The sequence below is a fragment of the Bos taurus genome, chromosome 22 (assembly GCF_002263795.3).
Source record: "Bos taurus isolate L1 Dominette 01449 registration number 42190680 breed Hereford chromosome 22, ARS-UCD2.0, whole genome shotgun sequence".
Lineage (NCBI taxonomy): Eukaryota > Metazoa > Chordata > Mammalia > Artiodactyla > Bovidae > Bos > Bos taurus.
This window is the reverse complement of record NC_037349.1, coordinates 13,770,402-13,793,177: the sequence shown is the minus strand read 5'-3', so window position 1 is coordinate 13,793,177 and position 22,776 is coordinate 13,770,402. Positions and strand designations below refer to the sequence as shown.

The 22,776-nt window shown below is 46.0% G+C and overlaps 1 long non-coding RNA gene across 1 annotated transcript; it reads right to left on the bottom strand.

Annotated features, from left to right (window-relative positions):
* Window positions 1-11,798: 11,798 nt before the first annotated feature.
* Window positions 11,799-20,436, bottom strand: LOC132343484 (uncharacterized). Its single transcript, XR_009492336.1, has 3 exons — window positions 20,208-20,436; window positions 12,623-12,739; window positions 11,799-12,452 (listed from the first exon to the last, which is right to left on the bottom strand). It is a non-coding gene; the product is annotated as an uncharacterized lncRNA (long non-coding RNA).
* Window positions 20,437-22,776: the final 2,340 nt, after the last annotated feature.

The following is a 22,776-nucleotide window of genomic DNA, read 5'->3' as shown; positions in this document are numbered from 1 at the left end:
TGACATTTCTGTTTTCACTGCAGGCTTAGTTTGTTGTTTGTTTAAAAGTCAAAAAAAAAATATAAATGTTATCACTGATATAAATTTTCAAGGTTGTTATTCAAATTTATTTTATTGGATGATCTTAAATTTTAATTCTAAATCTTACAATAAAGTAGATTAGTTTCTTAAACAAGGCATAGATCTTTTAAATAGCATTTTGATTTAGCTTCGCAGAAATTTTATTTCTAGGAGAGGATATAAAATTATTGGAACAGAACAGTGTTCCAGGTATATCCAGAAGGGACACAGCATTTGCATGGGTTTTTGTTTAAATATAATTTTACTTTACACATTCTTTCAGGTGGACCACGATACTCTGAGTCACCACCATTCTCTAGACAAAAGTACTGTGTATTTGTCACACCATTTCTCATGCAGCGACGGACATGCGTTTTACTCCATCTTCCTTTTGTTTATGCGAAAGCATTTTCTTCATAATCCATTTTCAAATCTGCCCATATTTTACATTTACATTTATAGAATTTGAATTGGAAGGGGGGTAGAAATAGAAACAAAGACTGTATTGTTTCTCTCATAAAAAGAGGAGAAAGAAATAGCCAATTCTCATAAAAATAAGAAAAGTTGATAAGTATGAAATAAATCCATCTCCTCTGGGATTTTCCAGTAATTCTTCTGTTAGCCGACTGTGTCATTCCACACAAATGGACCTCTCTGAAATCATATAGTTCTGTATTTGTAAAATCAACTAGAGAAAGAAAAAAACATGCTTTAATTTCTGTTGCTTCAAGGGATCATCCATTCAAAATATTTTTCCTTCCACTATAAACTGTATTAGAATCTAAGCTATAAGAAATCAAGATTGTAAGTGTCTCACACACATATTCCTCTTTCCTGTGAAAGTTCTCTTTGCGTAGCATCACAACCCCGATTCTTTCAACCTTTGCTCATACGACTTAGCTTTCAGAACCCGTATTCTTACATTAGAATGAGGAACATTGTGCAGGTTCTAAAATTTAAAAAAAAAAAAAAATGGTTGTTGTAAACCAACTCATTTGGGGGTGGTTTGTTAAGGAGAAAAGCTAATACAGCTAAGATGATTCCATATTTGTCTTATTTTTAATAATCACATCATATTGCAGGTTAGCCTGAGCTTGTCTTCTAAAATAAAAATGTCTAAATATTTTAAATTATGCCATCTGATTAGGAAAATAATTTGGGGGCATAAGCTCTCTAGATGTTTATTTATTTAAAATATATAATGTACTGCTGTCAATACATATATTAAATATCAATGAAGCTTGGTTTCTTTTTTAGGATAAAAAGTCAATATAGTATATGCAGTCAATGCAGTTATTTTATTTCCTCATCCCAGTAGATCCTCACAGGCACCATTTGGGTTATATTCACACTATTGAGGGCCACTCTTCTAAAACTCTGAAATCTTTTTCAGAATCTGCCTGAAAGCTTTGCTTTACCTATTCTGAATGTGTGTGATTTGTTTTTAAAACTAAACTCAGCTTTATTACTCATAGTTGCTGATTGTTACAGAATCTTTTCAGGAATTATACATTGATCTTTTCTATTAACTGAGTTTAAATAAACCCCATTTGGTCAAAACCACCATTCATGTGGTTTTTTTCCTAGCAAATGTACCTGGAATATATACTGATTTATGAGGTCTCTTGCATCACTGTTTTCTCTAGATACTAGATTCTTTTGTGGGTATGTATCCCATGTCTTTCTTTTCTTTATGTTTTAAGAAGCAGGTGCTAATGACATTTTCAACAAAGAGGATGAGGATGGCTTTTCAATGTCAAAGAATTCTAAGATACCTCACGTGAGAGTAGCTGTACTTTTAGTATCTGTTGATTAAGAATCTACATAATAATAAAAAGCTACTATAATATCAGTAATGTTTTTAAACAAATGTATGTTTTATTAACCACTTTGGAATCTATGTGAATGTGAATACTAGTCACAAACATTTGCAGAGGACTCATTTCTCAATGGACAGATGATTCTTCCTGCCCTTCTGGGGTATTCAGGCCCTTGCTTAACTTGGTAATAAGAAAGGCCCCGCGGGAAGGAAAATAGGAGACGCAGATCCCACTCCGTGGTGCACCAGTGCGGCAACCTGGACAGACCCTGCAGTCTCTCTGAGTCCTGGCATCCTCTTAACAGTGGCAGTAAAAACAGTGGTGGTGAGAGTCAGTCATCCAAATGGTAACTTCATTGACTCAGTGTATAAGCTAGATCAACAGAGCTGGAATTTGAACTCTGTACTGTCCACTGCAGTAGCCATTCACTGTGGGTGGCTATTTAGATTTAAGTGAATTAAAGTTAAAGTAAAATTAAATTTTAATTCCTCAGTCTCGTTAGCACATTACAAGCACTCAGTAGCCATATGCAGCTACCATATTGTGCAGCACAGATCAAGAGCCATCACCAGTTCCATTGGTCAGTGCTGAACCAGACTGACAACTGCAAAGGCTGTACTTTTGCCACAGTTTGGATTTCATTCTTCCTTCCCCATCCATTCCTTTACTCATCCATCCATTTAGCAAATGTTTATCAAATACCTACTACATGCCAGCCACCACGGTGAAGACTGGGGAGTTTTCTCACAGTGCCGTTGTCAACGGCAAATGTAATAGACATAAAAGAGCTTTTTAAGCGATTAAGTTTTAGATGAAAGGTACTTTTAGGCTGTAGGTGCTATAATAGTAGGGCTCTACTTCACTGAGGGCAGGGTCTATGTTACTCTTCTTGGAATCCTCTCTTCTCACCCCCACTCAGCAGAGTCTAGTACCCATCAGAAGTGAATGCAGAGCCTCCAATCATAGTATATATGTGTCCATTTTTGTCCATCACTTTCTGAACCCTTTTCCTCAATCAGGGGCATTCATCAGGTAGTGTATTGTGGGCAACGTGGGCCATGGCAGCCCGATCATGTGCATGATGCCAGCGCTCGGCCAATCAGATTCTCTGCTTGGGAATTTGAAACTAGAGCAAATGACGTGAAGAAACAGGTTAAAATATTTTAGGGACTGCAGCAGTAAAGTCCACTTTCTACTCAACTCAGCTTAACTGGGTCTCCAGTGGTGAAGCTTAAAAGCAAACTTTTTTGTCCACCCCTACCCGACACCCCCTTAAGCCTCCTTCATGGGGTTGGTTCCACTGTTACCACTGGATTCCGCATGAAGTGAGTACCCATGACCTTCCTGGTCTTTGTCATCTTAACAAAGTCTTCTTGTCACTAAGTTGCAAAACACGGTCTCAATTTCTTCTATCTTCAGTCAAAGGCCAAAATGTCCCAGCTGGGGCTGCAAGGAGGGTGGCTTGATTCCTTCCTCGCACCGAGGAGCGTAAGGGGAATGTGGTATTTCTTAACAGATTGGTTACTGTCATCACCTGGCTTTTGCTCTCCAGGTCCTGTCAGTGATTAAAGGTGGCCCTGTTGTGGACATTTCTGAGGAGTTTTGTAGCAACTTACCTGCCAGAGCACTCCACCTAGGGTATAGAGCGACTCCAGCCCCTCTGGCCTCCTCTCCAAGGATCTGCCTCCAGTCTCAAGCTCTCATCCCTTTCATGTTCTCACCTGGCCCAGTTCTGGGTCATCAGCTTTGACATTTCTGCCTGGTGACCTGCCCCATATCTTACGATAACATCTAAACACTGTCCTATCTTTGTGGTTCAACTGAACTTTCTGGCCTGACTTCCGGCTCCCCCAGGGACAGCAGAGGAAACCAGGTCCAGTGGGGGCCATGGCAAGTGTCCTCATCAGATGCGTCTGTAAGTAATGGTTCCCCACCTCCTTGGGCTTCAGCTTTTATTTTGAACCTGTTGCTTCTGCCTTCTCAGTGATATTGAGAACTATCCAATAGCCTTCAAATAAGTTATTTTTCTAGAGATGGAACACATGAACTTACTTACAAAACAGAAAGAGACTATCAGACTTAGAGAATGAATTTATGGTTGCTGGGGGAAAGGATGGGAGAAAGGGATAGTTAGGGAGTGGATAATGGACAAGGGCCTACTGTGTAGCACAGGGAACTCTGCTCCATGTTATGTGGCAGCCTGGGTGGGAGGGGACTTTGGGGGAGAATAGATACATGTATATGTATGGCTGAGACCCTTTGCTGGCCACCTGAAACTCTCACAACATTGTGAATCGTTTATACCCAAGTACAAAATTAAAAGGTTTTAAAAAAAATATGTTCTTTCTCTGCTTTAGCCAGCCAGTCATTTTCTATTCCTTTTAGTTCAACACCTGCTCTGATCAGTGTTGCCACTGCAGTGCATCTTTGGCTGTTATCTGTCTCCCTAGTTTGCACCGAGTCATTGTACCGCTACTGCCTTTCACATGGCAAAGCAACGCATGCACCATGCAAAACATTCAGACAAATCAGAAATCCGCAACATAATTATGCAAAAGTGCCACATAGTTCCATGCCTCTCAGATATCCGTGTTCATCAGCATTGCTAAATTTAACTTTTGAATAATAGATTCACGTGTTTGAAATATATTTCACCCTGTCCACCAGTCACCATCACCACAACCCTCACCTTCACTCTCTTTTTAAAAATGTATTTATTTTTGGTCACACCAGGCAGTATGTGGGATCTTAGTTCCCTGACCAGGGATCGAACCCATGCCCCCTGCAGCAGAAGCACAGAGTCTTAACCAGGGTACCACCAGGGAAGTCCCTTAACTCTCTCATTAATCTCTGCTGTATCCTGCCAGTTTCTCTGCGCATATAAAAACAGATACAAGTTGGTGTTATTTGTCTTCTACCTCCCTTTTTACACAAAAGGTATATCATCTTCTTGTACTTTCCCTTTGTCACTTAACAATCCATCTTGGAAATGTCACCACATCCACTACTCAGAGAACTGCCTCAATTGGTTTTAAAGCTACAGAAAGACACATACTGTAGGATATCACTTATATGTGGAATCTGAAAAGAGACAAGAAACTAGTGAATGTAACAAAAAAGAATCAGGTTCACAAATATAGAGAACAAACTAGTGGTGACTAGAAGGGCAAGGGAAGAGGGGAGGGGCAACACAGAGTTGGGGGAGTAAGAGGTTCAACTGAAATTAGCTACAAGGATGCACCGTACAACACAGGGAGTATAGTCAGTATTTTATAATTACTATAAGTGGAGTATAACCTTTAAAAAATTGTGAATCACTCTATTGTACACTTGTAGCTTATATAATATTGTACAGCAACTGTACTTTGAAAAAAAAGCTGCATTTTAACTCTCCCCTTCCCAGTGATAGAAATTAGATTGTGTCTAAATACACAAATTAGATTGTGTATTTGTCATTACAAATAGCGCTGCAGAAATCATCTTACACATGTGTCTTTCATGACAGCTGCAAACCTAAACTGTCAGCTAAGTTCCTGGAAGTGGGGCTGCTGAGTCAAAGGGTAAATGCACCAGGAGAGCAGTGTATGCATGCACGCTCAGTCGTGTCTGATTCTTGCGACCCCAAGGACTATAGCCAGCAGGCCGCCCCTGTCCATGGGGTTCTCCAGGCTAGAATACTGGAGTGGGGTGCCATTTCCTTCTCCAGGGGATCTTCCCGACTCAGGGATTGAACCCGCATCTCCCGCATCTCCTGCATCAGCAGGCGGATTCTTTTATCACTGTGCCACCTAGGAAGCCTAAATATTGTGAGGTTTCCAATAACTAACTGGCACTCCCAGTGTTGGAACAGTGTCCAGTCTGTTCTCACCAGCAATGGGAATGCCTGTAACCTGGCAGCTTCACTGATGGATGGTCTGGGAAAGATGCTGCTGTGCCCTACCCACGCCCTCTGGGAGGTCTTCTCTAGACCTGCAGCTGCAACTCTGCCTCGGGGCTTTTTTCTGGCCCCAGGAAAGAGGCTTGACCTGTGTGCAAGCCTCGGGGGTGGACAGGGCAGAAATTCCTGAGAGTTCCTTCTCCACGAGCAGTCATCAAACAGTGACAGGGAGTTGATGTATAAACACCCCAGCTTCTCATTCTTAGGGCTTCCCTGATAGCTCAGTTGATAAAGAATCCGCCTGCAATGCAGGAGACCCTAGTTCGATTCCTGGGTTAGACCCCAGTTCAATTCCTGGGTTGGGAAGATCTGCTGGAGAAGGGAGAGGCTGCCCACTCCAGTGTTCTTGGGCTTCCCTTGTGGCTCAGCTGGTAAAGAATCCGCCTGCAATGTGGGAGACCAGGGTTCAATCCCTGGGTTGGGAAGATCTCCTGGAGAAGGGAAAGGCTACCTACTCCAATATTGTGGCCTGGAGAATTCCATGGACTGTACAGCCCATGGGGTCGCAAAGAGTCGGACATGACTGAGCGACTTTCACTTCACTTCACTTCTCATTCAGAGGGGACAAGCCTGGAGGGTGTTCTGCACCATCTCCATGGCTCTCCAACTGAGTTCCGGGCTTGCCTTCAGGACACACCATTCATAACATCCTTCTCTTTCCTCCTTACCTCCCTACAGGTGTTTTCTGCCCTCGCCTCCCAAATGAACTACCTACATTACAATATTTGTCTTAGGGTCTGCTTCTGGGAGAAACCAGTTGGACAGTCTGTCATCAGAATTTTGGAAATGTATAAACGATATCTCAATATCTTTTGGATTTGCATTTCACTTGTGAGTGAAGTCGAACATACATTCATACATTTGAGCTATTTTATTTATATTTCTGTGAATTGACGGTCATATCTTTTGCCTATTAGTCTCAATTTCTATAAAAATCACTCTGTAATAGGAAGATTAGCTCTTTGTGATATGAATATTTTTCCAGTCATCTTTTTTTCCCTGTTTTTGTGTTTTCTTCTTTCCATGTCTTCCTACTCCTTTTTTTTGGGGGGGGGGGGCACCATTCAGAAGTTTTAATTTTTATATAGACAAATTCATCAATCTTCTCTTTTGTCCTGTCTGAATTTTGAGTCATGGTGAGAAATGCTTGTCTCCATTCCAAGATATAGAAGAAGAATTACATGTTTTCTGATAATTCTTTTAAAAAATCTTGGGGCTTCCCTGGTGGTCCAGTGGTTAAGAATCCACCTGCCAAAGCAGGGGACATGGGTTCCATCCCTGACCAGGAAGATCCCACAAGTCTCAGAGCAACTAGACCCACGTGCCACAACTACTGTGCTCAGACGCTGCAACTGCTGAGCCCAAGCACCTAGAGCCTGTGTTCTGCAACGAGAAGCCACCAAAATGAGAAGCCACTGCAAAAAAAGTAGCCAGCCCCCACTTGCTGCAACTAGAGAAAGCCCTCTTGCAGCAACAAAGACCCAGGGCAGCCGTAAATAAACAAATCTTTAAAAAAAAAAAAAATCATTAGTTTGCATCTTTAACCCACTAGAATTTATCCTAGTGGATATACTTTTTTTGTAAAAAAAAATTATTTATCTGGTTGCACCAGGTCTCAGTTGTAGTGCATGGGATCTTTAGTTAGGTTATTTAGTCACAGCATATGGGATCTAGTTCCCTGACCAGGGACTGAACACAGGCTCTCTGCCTCGGGAGTGCAGTCTTAGTCACTGGACCACCAGGGAAGTCCCTACCCTAGTGGCTATTCATCAACTTTTACCTTTTACCTTCATCGTGCTTTTCCTACACTGTGACCTCTCCCAGAATCACCCTGACACTGAAACTGCCCTCAGGTTACTCTGAGTGAGGTGTTGTGTTTCACTGACCCAACCTGTTTCCTCTTGGGAGACTACCACGGGTCTCTTGGCTTCCCTCTTAACTCAGCCTTTACCTCCCTTATGAGCAGAAGAGTTTCCTGCTGCAGCATCTATCTGCAACAGCCTCCTGTATCTTTTTTCCTTACTTAGCCCATAGTTTATCTCAGCTCAGAGTGTCTATGTTCTTCCTTTCTCACAGCTCTTCATGTTTTCCCTTTTGTTCTGTTCCAAATGGCAGAGGAACTTGTGTGCCGTTTTCTTGTGGACTTTGACCCAATCTCTCAAGAGTGCGGTGAGTTTTTCATTGCAGCCTCGAGTAATGAAAAAGATCGAGAGAGCCACAAACAATTTCATAAATCTGTGGGGTCCTTCTGCAACTCAGCACATTGCAGTGTGCATTTTCAGTTTGTTTTTGTCTTGATAGTGCTCACTCTTAGGGAGAAAAATACAAAGATAGATAGGTGGATATATAGATAGGTGGAGAGACAGTTATAAATATAGGTAGATAGATGGATAGAAACCTGATATACATAGATAGTTGGATAGATAGAAATAGATATAAATATAGATAGACATGATCTATAGTCATCCATAGAGTGCTAAATATGTCACAAAATTCACATCTGCACATGAACTTGATTCAATTCTGTTGTCTTGGCCAAAGTAGATAAACTAGAAGAATTCGACCTTTTTTGATTTGTTGCTGTATTTCTGTATGGCATCCCTCAGATTTGTTTCTAAAAATATTGCTCTTGCACTTCTGTCCTTTTCTATGATATTCTAGGCCCATTCTGTCCCCTAAATGTGGGTGAAGCATACTCCACGATCTTTAACCTTCTTTTAATTAACTAACAGCCACAGAGGGCCAGCCTCTTCTTGGCATGAAAGACACTCATCATGTTCCATCGGCCTGGTTAACTGTCCTACCATTGAATCAGAGACTGTTCAGTGAGAGAAAAGGAAACCAGCTATCATTCTTTCCTCCCAGGGGCCTTTTGGGCTCCTTCTGCCCACATATGTCACAAGGAAAAGGCATCACCTCTGTTTACTCATCTGCCTCTGTGTACTCCAAACTCTGACGCTTCTACCTGAGAGGCAAATATTCCTGCCTGCTGCCACTAAAACCAGGCAGGGGCCGCTTTCATGGATCCTGTCCGTGGCCTTGCTCTCTTTTTTCTTGCCCGAGACCAGGGGAGGGCAATCGGGTGGTGAGACACTCATCTCCCCCACGAGTCCTTCCTTCTTCCTGCCTGTCTGCCGAGTCGTCTCTGTGGAAGCTTCCATCACAGACGGCTCCTCTGGGCACCCCCACCCTCCTCATCAGAATACTCCTCCCCTGGGTGTCACCAGCCGTGGGATTGTAAGACTCCATTATAATAAAGGTGACGATGAGAGATCTCAAGGAAGTCGAGCTCCAAAGTGAGGGAGGGAGGCACATCAGAGGGAATGGGTTCCCGGAGCCTGGTAATGAGATGGAGACGACTTTTTCTGCTTATGGGTGAAAAAGACCGGGAAGTCTCTGAAGACAAAGCACATAATAATGTGATCACAGGGGCCTCCTAATGGGGCCGATGTGATGTGCGGAATACGTCTTCTTTTCGCTGCCTGACTCTCAGGTTCCAGTGGAAAGGGCTCCACATGGGTGTTTACTCAGAGGACCTCGTTTGGTCACACCACACTCCAGCTGAGATCTTTATTCCACCACAGTTACATGCAGGTGTATGATTAATTGACTTAATAACCTTGAGTCTCATAGGTAATTTTTTCTAAATTCTTTGTCTCAGAAGAATAAAAAAAAATGTTTGATCAGACGCACATTCCTTAGTAATGCTGTTTATTTCTTAAAGATTTGGTAACATGCTTAGCTGGATGCTCCTTTGCCCCTTTGCTTCTCCTAAAAGGTGGCTTTTTTCCCCCCTTTTCTTCTTTCTTTTAAATAGAAGTGTATAAATTGGTTCAGCCAGCACGGCCAGCTGCCTATGTAAGGAGTGCCTGGTTTTGTCCAAGCTGGAATTTGGAGATGCAGGACCTCGTTAGGAATGACCTGAGGTCCCCTTGGTGATGAGGAAGGAAACTGGCCACACCTTTGCCCCGTGTGCTCTGGAGATAGCCGGGGATGCAAATGCTCACGTTTCTCTTGGACTGTGACCGGCACCTGACTTACTGCCATGGCCTGACTGGGTTAATAGAGTCTTTCCCTTTTTTTTTTTTTCCTGTTGATGTGCCTGTCACTGAGTCTGATGATCAGAAAGGCAATTAAGTGCACCTCCCTAGTAGCCCAGTGGCTAAGACTCCACACTCCCAATGCAGAGGGACCAGGTTCAATCCCTGGTCAGGGAACTAGCTCCCACATTCCCCAACTAGGAGTTCACATGCCACAACTGAAGATCCCATGTGCAGCAACTAAGACCTGGCACAGCAAATAAATAAATATTAAAAAAAGAAAGGCACTCCAAGTCATAATTCTCCCAACCGCATTTAAATAATGGGGGACTTTCTAGAGCTATTCTTTCCCAGAGGGTTTTCTGGATGTTTCCTGAAATTAGGAACTAGAGGGATGGTCCACCAGTCCTAAACATTTTTTGCTTAGGACTAAGGATTTTCAAATCCCTAACTGGGCATAAAGAATACTAATGGGTCTGGGGTTTCTTTTTTGACAGAAGTTTTATCTTTTTGATGAAAACTTTTCTAAAGTTGACTGTGGCAGTCATTGCCCAATTTTACTAAATAGACTAAAAGTGACTGAATTCTACCTTTTAAATAGGGAAAGTGTATGGTATGTGAATTGTACTTCAACAAGTCTGTTATTAAAATGCATTCATAAATTTCCTTGTTAATAATTAATCCTATTCTTCTAGGACCCTGTCCTTAATAAATCTAATGATATGCACCTCTCAAGACCCATCCATAGTCACCTATGACGAAGTGCAGTTGTCAGAAGAGATGAGCAGAGTCTGTACAAAGATTTTTCCAGTGACAGACTCAGAAGCTCACAGAGTTCTTACAAAACACTGTTATGCAATTCATTCATTTCAAAAGAGGGAATCTGAGTTTTGCATTACTTAGGTAGGCTAAGATTAATTTTTTAAATGTCAGGGTAATATGCATAATCTTCTAGTCCCCACTGTCCCATCACCTGGTATTTCCTGACTCCCCGGCATGAACATTCCCAGTGGAAATGTGGGGTCTCTCACATCAGCATTTTCTCAGGGCCACTTCAGGTAGGGCCAGGACTCTGCAATGTCCTTAAATCCAGGGCTCTAGACTTCCTGTACCACTCCAGGACCCCTCCCCTCACTTCAGTGTTGACCTCCAGGAGTACACCCCTGCGTGTCTTTTACAGAAGCTGTTCCTTAGTCTAGGGGACCCACGACGTCCACGTGCACAGAAAGTCTGGGAAGACATGTGCCCGCCCACACGGGGCATGGCCCTTCATCAGCGCCTGCGGGGCGCACACAGGGAGTGTTAAAGAGCCAGCCTCCCTGTTCCAGGTGCAGGCAGCTCCGAGGTATCACTCATGCTCTGGAGCCCCTCCGAGGGCCTCTGTGAGGGATCCCACCTTTGCTTCATTTCCTCCCCTCCCCTGCTTCCCCACAGGTCTCCCCTGGGAGCACGTCCTCTAGAAATCCCCCGCACACCCATCCTCCCCGCGGAGGCTGGGAGCCCGAGCTAAGACCACAGTCCGCATACCCGGCCCATCAGTGCAATGGTGGTAAGCGTGCCTGGGCATGCTGCAGATGCAACTGGGCTCTGAGCCTTAACTGTGAGAATCCAGCCGTCCCCTCTGGAACTCTGGAGTGCGTGGGCGGGCAACGGGTCAGATGGGACTTGACAGAACCAAGAAGGAGGATGAGAAAGACACAGGCGTCCTGGAGCAGAGCCAGCATTGTGGGCATGCTGTCTGTGCCGTCACAAAGAGCTCTGCACTTAGAAGGACCCTGTACCTGGCTTCATGCTCTTACACTGTCATCTTGAAATTCTCAGCACTCTTTGGAAAAGAGTCTTGAATTTTGATTTTGTGCTGGGCCTTGCAAATTTCCTAGGCTTCCCTGGTGGCTACAGTAAAGAAGTCACCTGCCAGTGCAGGAGATGTGAGAGGTGTGGGTTCAATCCCTGGGTCAAGAAGATCGCTTAGAGTAGGAAATGGCAACCCACTCCAGTATTCTTGCCTGGAGAATTCCATGGACAGAGGAGCCTGGCAGGCTACCGTCCGTGGGGTCACAGTCGGACACAAATGAGCAACTGGCAGTTTTATTTTCTTTTGCAAATTATGCAGCTAGTCCTAGTCCCTGTCTGACCATATCTGAGACTACAGACTCCTGGGGGTTTTAGGTTTCACAAACCAACAAATGCCCTTTGGGCGTCTGACGTTTGCAGTGTATAGAGCTATGAGTACATGGGTTCCCAGATGCAAATGCCAGAAACCCATTTGAGCCAGTTTCAGCAGAAAATGCATTTGTTCGGGTGTATCAACAACCCAGAGATTCTGAGAGGCCCAGAGGAACAAACCTGAATGCCCAGTAGCAAAGAAGAGTGGCCAGATGCTATCACAGATAGAAGACATCCCTGGACACAAACATCACGTTCACGTACCTGAGTGCGGGGCTCGGAGGCGCCTTGGAACCTTGGTCACTGGGAGCTAGCTGGCTACTTGGCTGCTATGCTCAGCAGAATGGGTTCCATGTCTTTATGACATTAGCTTCCCAATCAAAGTCTCCAGTGGGTGTCACATTGGTGAAGGCTGTCTCTTACCTGCACCTGAGAAGCAAGAGGCATTCTAAATAGCTTCTCTCTTAAGGAGGCCTTGGTGGGGGCGGGAGGGGAGGGATGGGATTGTGCAATCATGAGCCAGGGGATTTCCCCAAACACAGGAAGGGAATTTAAAGATGTTAGGAGGCATCCAGGTGTATCCACCACCCACTACTTACATACACTGGAATTCTGCTGCTGGCTGTGCACATAGGAAGTGCTGGTGGCTCAGGCGGTAAAGAATCCACCTACAACGTGGGAAGATCCAGAATCGATCCCTGAGTCAGGAAGAGCCCCTGCAGAAGGAAATGGCAACCCACTCTAGTATTCTTGCCTGGAGAATTCCACAGAGGGGCCTGGTAGGCTACAGTCCATAGGATCTTAAAGTGTCAGACACGACTGAGCAAATAACACTCTCTCATAAACGTGGAATGAATTGCACACACTCAGTGATTTGGTGGTTTCCCAGTGTGCTCCCCCTCACCTAGCTCTTAGGACATCCTATACCTTATCGCCTTCTTGGGGCTGCCCCAGGCCCGGTTTTCAACCCCATGTCCCTGGTACTCTACTATTTCCCACCCACCTGGAACCCCAAACCAGGACAACATGGGTACATTTCTGCAAAGCAAAACAGAACCCTTAGGTTATAACCCTTAGGTTATAAGATGTTTCTTTACCTGGAGGCAGGCGGAAAGGTGCTTGCTGAATGCTACCACAAAGCCAATCTCACACACTCACTGCAGGTGGCAGGTAATAAACCTATTTCTATGCAAAAAAGGATCTCTTTGTTGCTAATAATTTTTATGCCGGTTCAGAGGGAGTATTTTTCAGAATCAGGTGTTAACAAAGTAATGAACCAAATAAAATGTACAGTGAGCAATTATCAGTTTCCTTTGATGCGCCCGCCCTAGAGTTTGTTATTGCCGATGCAATGTAAAAATTAAACAGGAGAACAAAAGAGTGCCTTTGGGAGGGGCATGAAATCAGCATTTAAAAACAACTGTTTCATCCATTTTGTACCTTCAGATGGAATACATTTATTTCAAAGGAGAGACTGGGGTAGACAAAGTGGAAATGGGAGGAGGGCCTGCGGTGGACACCAAGCTCCTCAAGGCGGGGCTTTTCAGCTGTTCTGGAGGAGGTTCCGGGTGGCCTGGGGGCTTCCCTGGTGGCTCAGACAGTAAAGAATCTGACTGCAGTGTAGGAGACCTGGGTTCGATCCCCGGGTCGGAAGATGACCCAGAGAAAGGAATGGCAGCCTGCTCTAGTGTTCTTGCCATGGGCAGAGGAGCCTGGCGGGCTACCGTCCATGGGGTTGCAAGGACTGAGTGACTAACACTTTCATTTTCCAGGTGGCCTACGGGGAGAACACCTTGGTGTCAGAGGGATGAAGTCGGGCAGCCATCAGCAGAGTCAGAAACATGTCTTACCCTTGAGGACACACGGGGGTTAGACAAGATAGAATAAAAGGGCAGTGCCTGGTCTCTCCCCACCCTGCGTTAGCTCACGGGCTGGTTTTTCTGAAGCTTTACTACTGGTCGGGGAGGGGTTGGCACGAACTGGGGCTCCTCTGAGACGTTACCCTCTGCCCCCCAGTTGGAAGGACTGCCAACGTTCATCGTCCCAGGGAGGGCAGGCATTGCTAGAGCTTTCAGGGTCCTTTAAGGGGGTGTGGCTCTGACCTCTGCCTCCCTGGGAATAAGCGAGGAGGGCAAGAGCTTCCCAGGTGGTGCTGGTGGTAAAGAACCCACCTGCCAATGCAGAAGCCATAAGAACCACGGGTTTGACCCTTGGTCATGAAGATCCCTTGGAGGAGAGCATGGAAACCCACTCCAGTATTCTTTCCTGGAGAATCCCACAGACAGAGGAGCCTGGAGGGTTGTAGTTCATAGGGTCGCAAAGAGTCAGACATGACTGAAGCAACTTAGCGCACATAGCATACATGGTAGGTGCTCAGTAGACACTCGCTCATCAAGGTGTTCTTCCCGTTAAACCTTCATCTGGGCTGTTTCCACTAGCGCTTTCTGCCCCTCTCTGTGCTACCCACCCGTCACTATGAATTTTGACAGAAAGCATTAAAACAAAATGAAGTCATAAATCTTGAGGAAGAGGCGTTCTCTGGAATGTCAGGAATACATAGTCACCACGCACGGACTGCCCGGCAGTCGGGATCCACTCCTGCACATCCCCAGTCCTCAATCCTGCTCCTCTGGGCTGCCCAGGATGGGAGAAGAACGCAGGTCAGATTCCATGTGTCCACCGTGAAGGAAGCAGCCGCGTCCATACAGGTAGTTTCTGAATAACCTGTGCTGTGTGTTTCCACTGACATTAAATCTGAAGCTAGACAGACAAAGAGGAGCCACAGGGTTGAGATAGGCAGCTGGAGAGGTTCACTTTTTAAGGCATCACTTGCGTCTAGGAACTCTCATCTCTGGTCCCATGTGCTGGTCTTCACGTCTAACACAGCGCTTCCTACTCACCCCTTCCCACAACTCTCCTTGTGCAGCATCCTTTGGGCTCTGGTCTCACCTCCTATTGTCCTGAGGAGATGACGAGGCTTTCTTCACATTGAAGGGGAGACACAGGATCCCACATCTCAGCTGCCATCCCTGAGATGTGGAACACACTCTTTCCCGCCCCTGGTGGAACCCTGGAAGTGGCCGTAAATTCACAGTGGAATTCTGGGCATGTGGGAGGTGATTTTCTGAACTGAGATTCCTTGCCTGCAGCCTCTGAGATCAGAGTGACCAAACAGAGCAATCCTAAAGAGAAATCAACACTGAATGTTCACTGGAAGGACTGATGCTGAAGCTGAAGCTCCAATACTTTGGCCACCTGATGAGCCAATTCTTTAGAAAAGACCCTGATGCTGGGAAAGATTCAGGATAGGAGGAGAAGAGGGTGACAGAGGATGAGAGGGTTGGATGACATCACCGACTCAATGGACATGAGTTTGAGCAAGCTCCAGGAGTTGGTGATGGACAGGGAAGCCTGGTGTGCTGCAGTCCATGGGGTCACAAAGAGTCAGACATGACTGAGTGACTGAACAACAGCAATAAGTTGAGCTTCCTTTTTTTCTCCCCAGATTTGGTCAAGACAGGTTCTTCTAGTGGGCCAAGCTGCAACTCACCACCAAAATATTTCTGAATCTTTTCTCTTCAGTAGGATGCCTACATCCTCAAAGTGGGCAGAGGGGATGCAAATCAGCTGCTCCTTACACGTGCTAGAAGTACACACGGAAGAACAAAAGCCACACTGTGGAGAGCCCTCCTCACGCTGCACTTGGAAGGGCTTTGGCCTCTGAAACCTAAGAAATATCACTGGCCCAGTGGTGTAGGGCACACCCACGGTTCCATATCCCAGCTCTGCCCCTCTCCGTCTGTGTGACTTTGAGCAAGCAACTTGACTTCTGAGACTCCAGCAGGTGCATTGTAAAATGAGGGTAATGATTGCACTGCCTTATAGGGGCGCTGCGAAGATCAAATGGGACAGGGCATAGCCTGGTACCTGGATCACACAGTAGGAGCTTAGTGAACATCATTCATTACTCCATTACTCAGATTGGGCGGAGGAGAGAGAGAGGACCTTCCCGTGAGCCTGGAATCCTGAAAGGTGCTCTCCTGAGGGGTGTATGAACAGGGGCTTGGGGCATACGCTGTTGCCCTTCACAGCAGCAGCAAGGAGCCTTCCATTTTGACTGGCCTCCCTGACACGGATGGCAGCATCTGCCTGGATGATCTTTAAAACAGCTGTGGGCCCAGAAGTTATTGCTCTCCCTGTGACTGTTCTGCCTAACTGCCCTTCTCCCTGGGATTTGACTGACCAGAGGTGAGCTCGAGAGAAAAGGCGGGACCAGATTTCAATAAGACCTTCTGCCCAGCACAGGGGAACTTGTGGAGTTTTCGGAGAACTTGGGCAAACCTTCCAAAGACTTTGAGCAGGAGGGTGATAGAAAACTACGTTTCTGGAAAATCACCAGGGAAAATGTTGCACACCGACAGGTAGACATCTGGTCATAGCGTAAGGTAGGAGCTAGCGGGTGGGGGAGACCAGTAGCGGACTCCCTAGCCAGATAAGAGGTGACCCACCTAGACCAAAGCGGGCAATGGGGATGGAGGGAGGGGGGAGTGAGGTGAGGATGGGTCTGAGTGGGTCAAGAGGTAGCACCACAATGTTACGTGGCAGCCTGGACGGGAGGGGGTTTTGCAGAGAATGGATATAGATGTATACGTGTGGCTGAGTCCCTTCGCCACTCACCTGAAACTCACACCATTGATAATCAGCTATACCCCAATACAAAATAAAAAGTGTAAAGTTTGTTGGGGGTGGGAGGAAAGCATCAGCTGTGCTTTGTGAATGGCTGGGTGCAGCAGTGGGCTGCGAGGAGGGTGGCCATCACGGTTCCGGCTGGAACACAACACTGCCCGAGGGAGCATGAAGACCAGGGGTGGGGGAAGATGAGCTTTGGGACAGGCTGAGTTTGGGGTGCTTGTGCGAGGCCCCTGGGACAGCTCCTCCCTGAAGATGTAGGCTCGGAGCGAGGTAAGATCTGCACTGGGGATGAGCTGCCCAGGGAGAGAAAACAGGTGAGCCACAACCATGCCTCTGATATCAACCCAGCGGAGTTGCAAATCAGCACGGCCTCAACATGGCTGGGCACTGCCTACCCTGCGGTCCTGGGGGAGGGGGAGGGGACCGCTGCTTCTACAGAACTTGGAGGAGAAGCAAATCGGATATTCCGTGCAGGGCTGGGGAGCAGCACAGTCTCAGGGGAGCCCTCCTCTGGGCTAACACTGGCACATGGCATCCCACCCTCTCCCCATCCCCTGCTCAGAGCCACCATCAAGTGGGAGGGAAGCCAGCCCAGAGACGATCCTCTGCCTGCCCTGGATCCCCAGGGATGCCTGCCAGGGAGCAGGGGGCCTCTGAGGAGCTTTGCTTTCTCGCCTCTGGGGCTCTGCAGAGCCCTGGCTGTTACCAGGAGACAGGAGGGCAGCGTTCCCCAAGGCTCGGCACTACTACGGGGGCAGCATGCCAGCTCCAGGAGCCTCTGCTCTGGCAGAGGAGGGGGAAGGAGTGGTGATCATGCCTGGTGGCAGCTCACAGGTGCGCACTGGGGTTGTGGTCCATGGCTGCTGAGGGAAGAGTCAGGGCCCCGTACAACCAAGTCAAGCAGAGATGGACAAAGTGACTCAGGCTCCTTGAGAACCTAGCTGAGGCTCAAGATTGACCATGGGGTCCTCTGTAGTCAGGGACGTTATTTTCTCACTTATCATCATTTACTCACTTATTGTAAGTCTAATGGAAATGCCACATCAAAATGGCCTGAATCACTAGCACATCCTTAGGCTCTCATACTCGTGAATCACCTACCCTCTCAACATCAAGAGGAATTTCATCATCCATCTGTCCATCCTTCCATCCATCCATCCATCCATCCCAGAGACCGCCACTGTGCCACACCCTCAGATGCATGTAGAGAACACAGAGGTGATTCAGACACAAACCTAAGAAACCCACAGCCTGGAAGGAAGGGAGAGATTAACAAACATGGCCCCCATTACCCCCACCATGACAGTCTTCCTGTTATGACTGGTGGACTTCAGAACAATGGTAGGGAACATAAGTGGACGTGATCAGTTCCACTTAGGTTGGAATGGGTGGCTGGTCAGAGAGAACACGGCTTTTGAGATCCGTCTTGCAAAAGCAAGGGGGAAGTTTAGAAATATGCTATTCTGTACATCTCTAAAGTTCCTGAAGTTCTAGTAGTTAATCTTTGCTACCTTGAACGAACTCGAGGAGGAAATGGCAATCCACTCCAGTAATCTTGCCTGGAAAATCTCATGGACAGAGGAGGCTGGCTGGCTGAAGTCTGTGGGGTCATAAAGATTCTGACATGACTGAGGGACAGCATACACACACCTTGAACTAAAGACCAAACCAGAGGTCTCTGGGGGGTATGGGATGGATTGAGGAGCAATCGATTCTTTTTAATGTCCTGGTTAGATATTGGAATATGACTTAAATTTAAAATTTCCAAATATTTTAAAATATGAATAACTGCAAAATTTCACTGAAAAAGAGAATTCGTCTTTTCTAAGAGCCCTGGCTATTGTCAAAAGAAAGAACAAGGAAAAAGGCAAGAGGGTTTTTTTGTTTTTTAACAAATGGGCCTTTATAACTTTTAGGGAAGAGGAAGCTAAAATATGGACATTTCTATCACTAGTTTTTATTTTGTTTCATAATCACCTGATTCTGTTAAAAGGGGCTTTTAAAACTCTCATAAGATTTAAACTACCTTTTAAAAGTAAGTGGAGGGCTTCTCTGGTGGCACAGTGAATAACAACCCACCTTACAATGCAAGGGACACTGGTTCAATCCCCAGCCCCGGAAGGGCCCACATGCTGTGGAGCAGCTAAGCCCAAGCGCCACAGCGCCTGAGCCCACGCGCTGCAACTACTGAAGCCCTCAGGTCAAGAGCCTATGCTTCACAACAAGAGAAGCCAGTGCAGTGAGAAGCCCGCACACCGCAAGGAAGGATAGCCCCTGCTTGCCACAAAGAGAAAGCCCAAGCACAGCAATGAACACCCAGCACAGCCAAAAGTGAGTAAGGAAATAAAGCTGAAGTTCCAATCCTTGGGCCACCTGATGCAGAGTCGACTCACTGGGAAAGACCCTGATGCTGGGAAAGATTGAGGGCAGGAGGAGAAGGGGGTGACGGAGGATGAGATGGTTGGATGGCATCACCGACTCAATGGACATGAGTCTGAGCAAACTCCGAGAGATAGTGAAGGACAGGGAAGCCTGGCATGCTGCAGTCCATGGCGTCGCAAAGAGTCGGACATGACTGAGTGACTGGACAACAGCAATAACAAGAAAATAAATCTAAAAGTAAGTGGAGAGGAATTCCAAGACATCAGAAGAGTGGAAGCGGTGCTTACTGCAGATGCCCCTTGGCATCACGTGAGCCCTCTACAGTACTTTGTTTCCGGCATGCCCCAGCCTTACTCTGGGGACTTGCACATCCCCAACTCCAAACACATGACCTGGGAGGGGGTACGACAGTCACGAGACTCTGACCCCTTACTGGGGGACCATGTGACCCAAACAAGACCAATCAGGGTCCGTCTCTGAGATTTTTTGGTTGGAGCTGGAGAAGGACCCTGTCCCAGGGGTTATGGATCAGAAAAGAGTTGAAGTTGAAGAAGAAGGTGGCCTAATTCTCAGCCACCCAGAGAAAGCCTGTCTGCTGTAGGAGAGGATGAGCCAAGGAGATACAGGCAAAGCGGTGAGAGAAACTGAGAGCTCTGGTTTTGTTACTTGTCAGTAAAAGGATACAGAAAAATTAGCTTTGAATGGCTCAAAAGGATTAGGGAAAATAGGTCACCTAAGAGAATCCAAATGTAAGTGGTTCATTGGGAGCACTCAGTGTGGTAGAGACAGAAAGACGAGACAGTTTTTTCGTTACTCATTGCTGTGCCATTACTCATTGCTTTTCTTGATCTTTAACTGATCTTAGCAGAGTCCATAACTTTCTGGCCAGTTTCAAGGATTAAACACAGCTGGGCCCTGATAGAAACACCAGCCTTCTATCCAATGTGGTGATTTCTCCTCTGCCACTGCTGCCTAGACTTGTGGCTCAAAGGACCTGAATGGACAGAAAAGATGGTCTTCCTTTGCCTGACTCCCCCCGCCCCGCCTTGTGTTTCCAACCGGTCTACACCGGGGCAGTCAGGGAGGGATGGGAAGAAGGGATCAACTTACCTGAGTCTCATATGGTGAGGCGGCCTTGATTTCTCCTCTCTGGTTCAGGACAGTCTGCCGGGTGGCGCAAGTTCTAATGGCTCCCAATGTGCTTTGCTTAGATAAGTGACCGGTGGACTCTTCTGTCTCATCTGGTAGGCTGAGAGGAAATTGAGCTGCCAAGCCCTGTGAAGCCCTGGCTAGAGATTTGAAGGAAGATGAATGGTGCTTAAGTAACAAGAAGACCGTGAAATCAAACCATTAAAAAACAATTTCAAGACCAGTCAACTTCCCTCGCCTTCTTTTCAGTGTGATGAAGCCCCTCAAAGTCATCTGAGGGCTCTTTTGATCTTGCGCAAGTTGCTGTGTTGACTGTCTCACCACATTCCACCAGGGCAGAGGGGTGCTCCCTGCTTTGGGGAGAGGCCGCCTCTAGGAGAAGATGGAGGAAGGCGAGACTCCCACCTCCTTCCCTCACTTCTGCCCAGCCGAAGTCACTAAGATTGCCTGTAGGCGCACCTCAGAGAGAGAGTCTGAGAGAGACTCACTAGGGTCACCTTCCTCTTATTTTTAAAAACTTCTTGCATCCAATCTGAGCTCTCAGTCCCTCTGCACTCCCTCAAATGAGTTCAGTATTGAGATCTAGGGCTTCCCCGATGGTTTAGCAAAAAAGGATACCCTTGCAATGCAGGAGACTCAGGAGATTCAGGTTCAATCCCTGGGTCAGGAAGATCTCCTGGAGGAGGAAATGGCAATCCACTCCACTATTCTTGCCTGAAAAATCCCACAGACAGAGGAGCCTGGAGGGCTACAGTCCAGAGGGTCGCAAGGAGTTGGACACGACTTAGTGACTGAGCACACATCAAGGTCTAGAGAAGACTGGTGTGGGGTTTTTGGCTCATGGAGCAAAATGCTTTAAATCTACTAGTGATGGAGGTGTGGGTGTCACCAAGGAGGACATATATTTCTTCTTCTGTCTCAAAAACCCACCTTCCCTTTTTTTTTTTTAATTTAAAAGTTAATGGTACAAATTATAGAGACATGCATTCTCCTTTGAAACGTTAAATCAAAACACTTTGGATGAGATTAAAGTTCATTTTGACACACTGTTCCCCCTTCCCGCCGAAGAAGTAAAGAGTTGTTGCAGGAAGATGTGTGCCCTCCCCAGTCTTTTTTCTACTCATTAACGTGCTCAGTATGTATGTATGTCCTCATAGAAAATATAAAGAATGTGTGTTCAAATTTATCACAGGCATTCTCTTCGGCACACTATTCTACAACTTGTTTTTCCATTTGATGTGGTCGTTCAGGTTGGAAAGACTGAACTCAGAGCCATCTCTTTGGTTTCACAGCCTAGAAGGCATGAGGGAGGCTGAAACTCAGTCCATCTCTGCTGACTTAGCACAAAGGAAGGGCTCCCTTTCTCTGACTGGTCTACCCAAGGGGGACTATCTTTTTCTAATTCATTCAAAGATGGGGTGTGTCTGCTATATTTAAAATGGATAACCAACAAGGACCTACTGTACAGCGCATGGAACTCTGCTCAGTGTTACGTGGCAGCCTGGATGGGAGGGGGGCTTGTGGGAGAATGGATACCTGTATATATGATGGCTGAGTCCCTTCGCTGTCCACCTGAAGCTATCGCAATATTATTAATCAGCTATATCCCAATACGAAATAAAAAGGTTTTAAAAAAACAAAGATATGGTGTGTGATGTGGTGGCCCTGAATGGATCCTCTATGCTCTACTTAATTGCTTTGTAGTATTCCCTAATGTAGATATATTGCTTTTTTTCTCTTTTTGATTTTTTTATTGAAGGATAGTTGCTTTATAGAACTTTGTTTTCTGTCAAACCTCAACATGAATCAGCCATAGGTACACATATATCCCCTCCCTTTTGAACCTCCCTCCCATCTCCCTCCCAGTCCCACCCCTCTAGATTGTTACAGAGCCCCCTTTTGAGTTTCCTGAGCTAAACAGCAAATTCCCGTTGGCTATCTATTTTACATATGGTAATGTAAGTTTCCGTGTTACTCTTTCGATACATCTCACCCTCTCCTCCCCTCTCCCTGTGTCCATAAGTCTATTCTCTATGTCTGTTTTTCCACTGCTGCCTTGTAAATAAATTCTTCAGCACCATTTTTCTAGATTCCATATATGTGCATTAGAATACGATATTTACCTTTCTCTTTCTGACTCACTTCACTCTGTATAATGGGGTCCAGGTTCGTCCACCTCATCAGAACTGACTCAAATGTGTTCCTTTTTATAGCTGAGTAATACTGCTTCTTTACCTATCATCTGTTGATAGACATCTAGGTTGCTTACATGTTCCAGCTATTGTAAATAGTGCTTCAGTGAACAGTGGGATACATGTGTCTTCTTCAATTTTGGTTTCCTCAAGGCATGTATCTAGGAGTGGGGTTGCTGGGTCATATGGTGGTTTTATTCCTAGTTTGATATACTGCTTTTGATGGATCTATCTCTGTGGTTGGACATTTACATTTTTGCTAGTTTCTCATGATCGTAGGAAATACTGCCATGAAGTTTTGTATGTGTCTCTGTGCACACGTGCAGATAGTTCTCTAG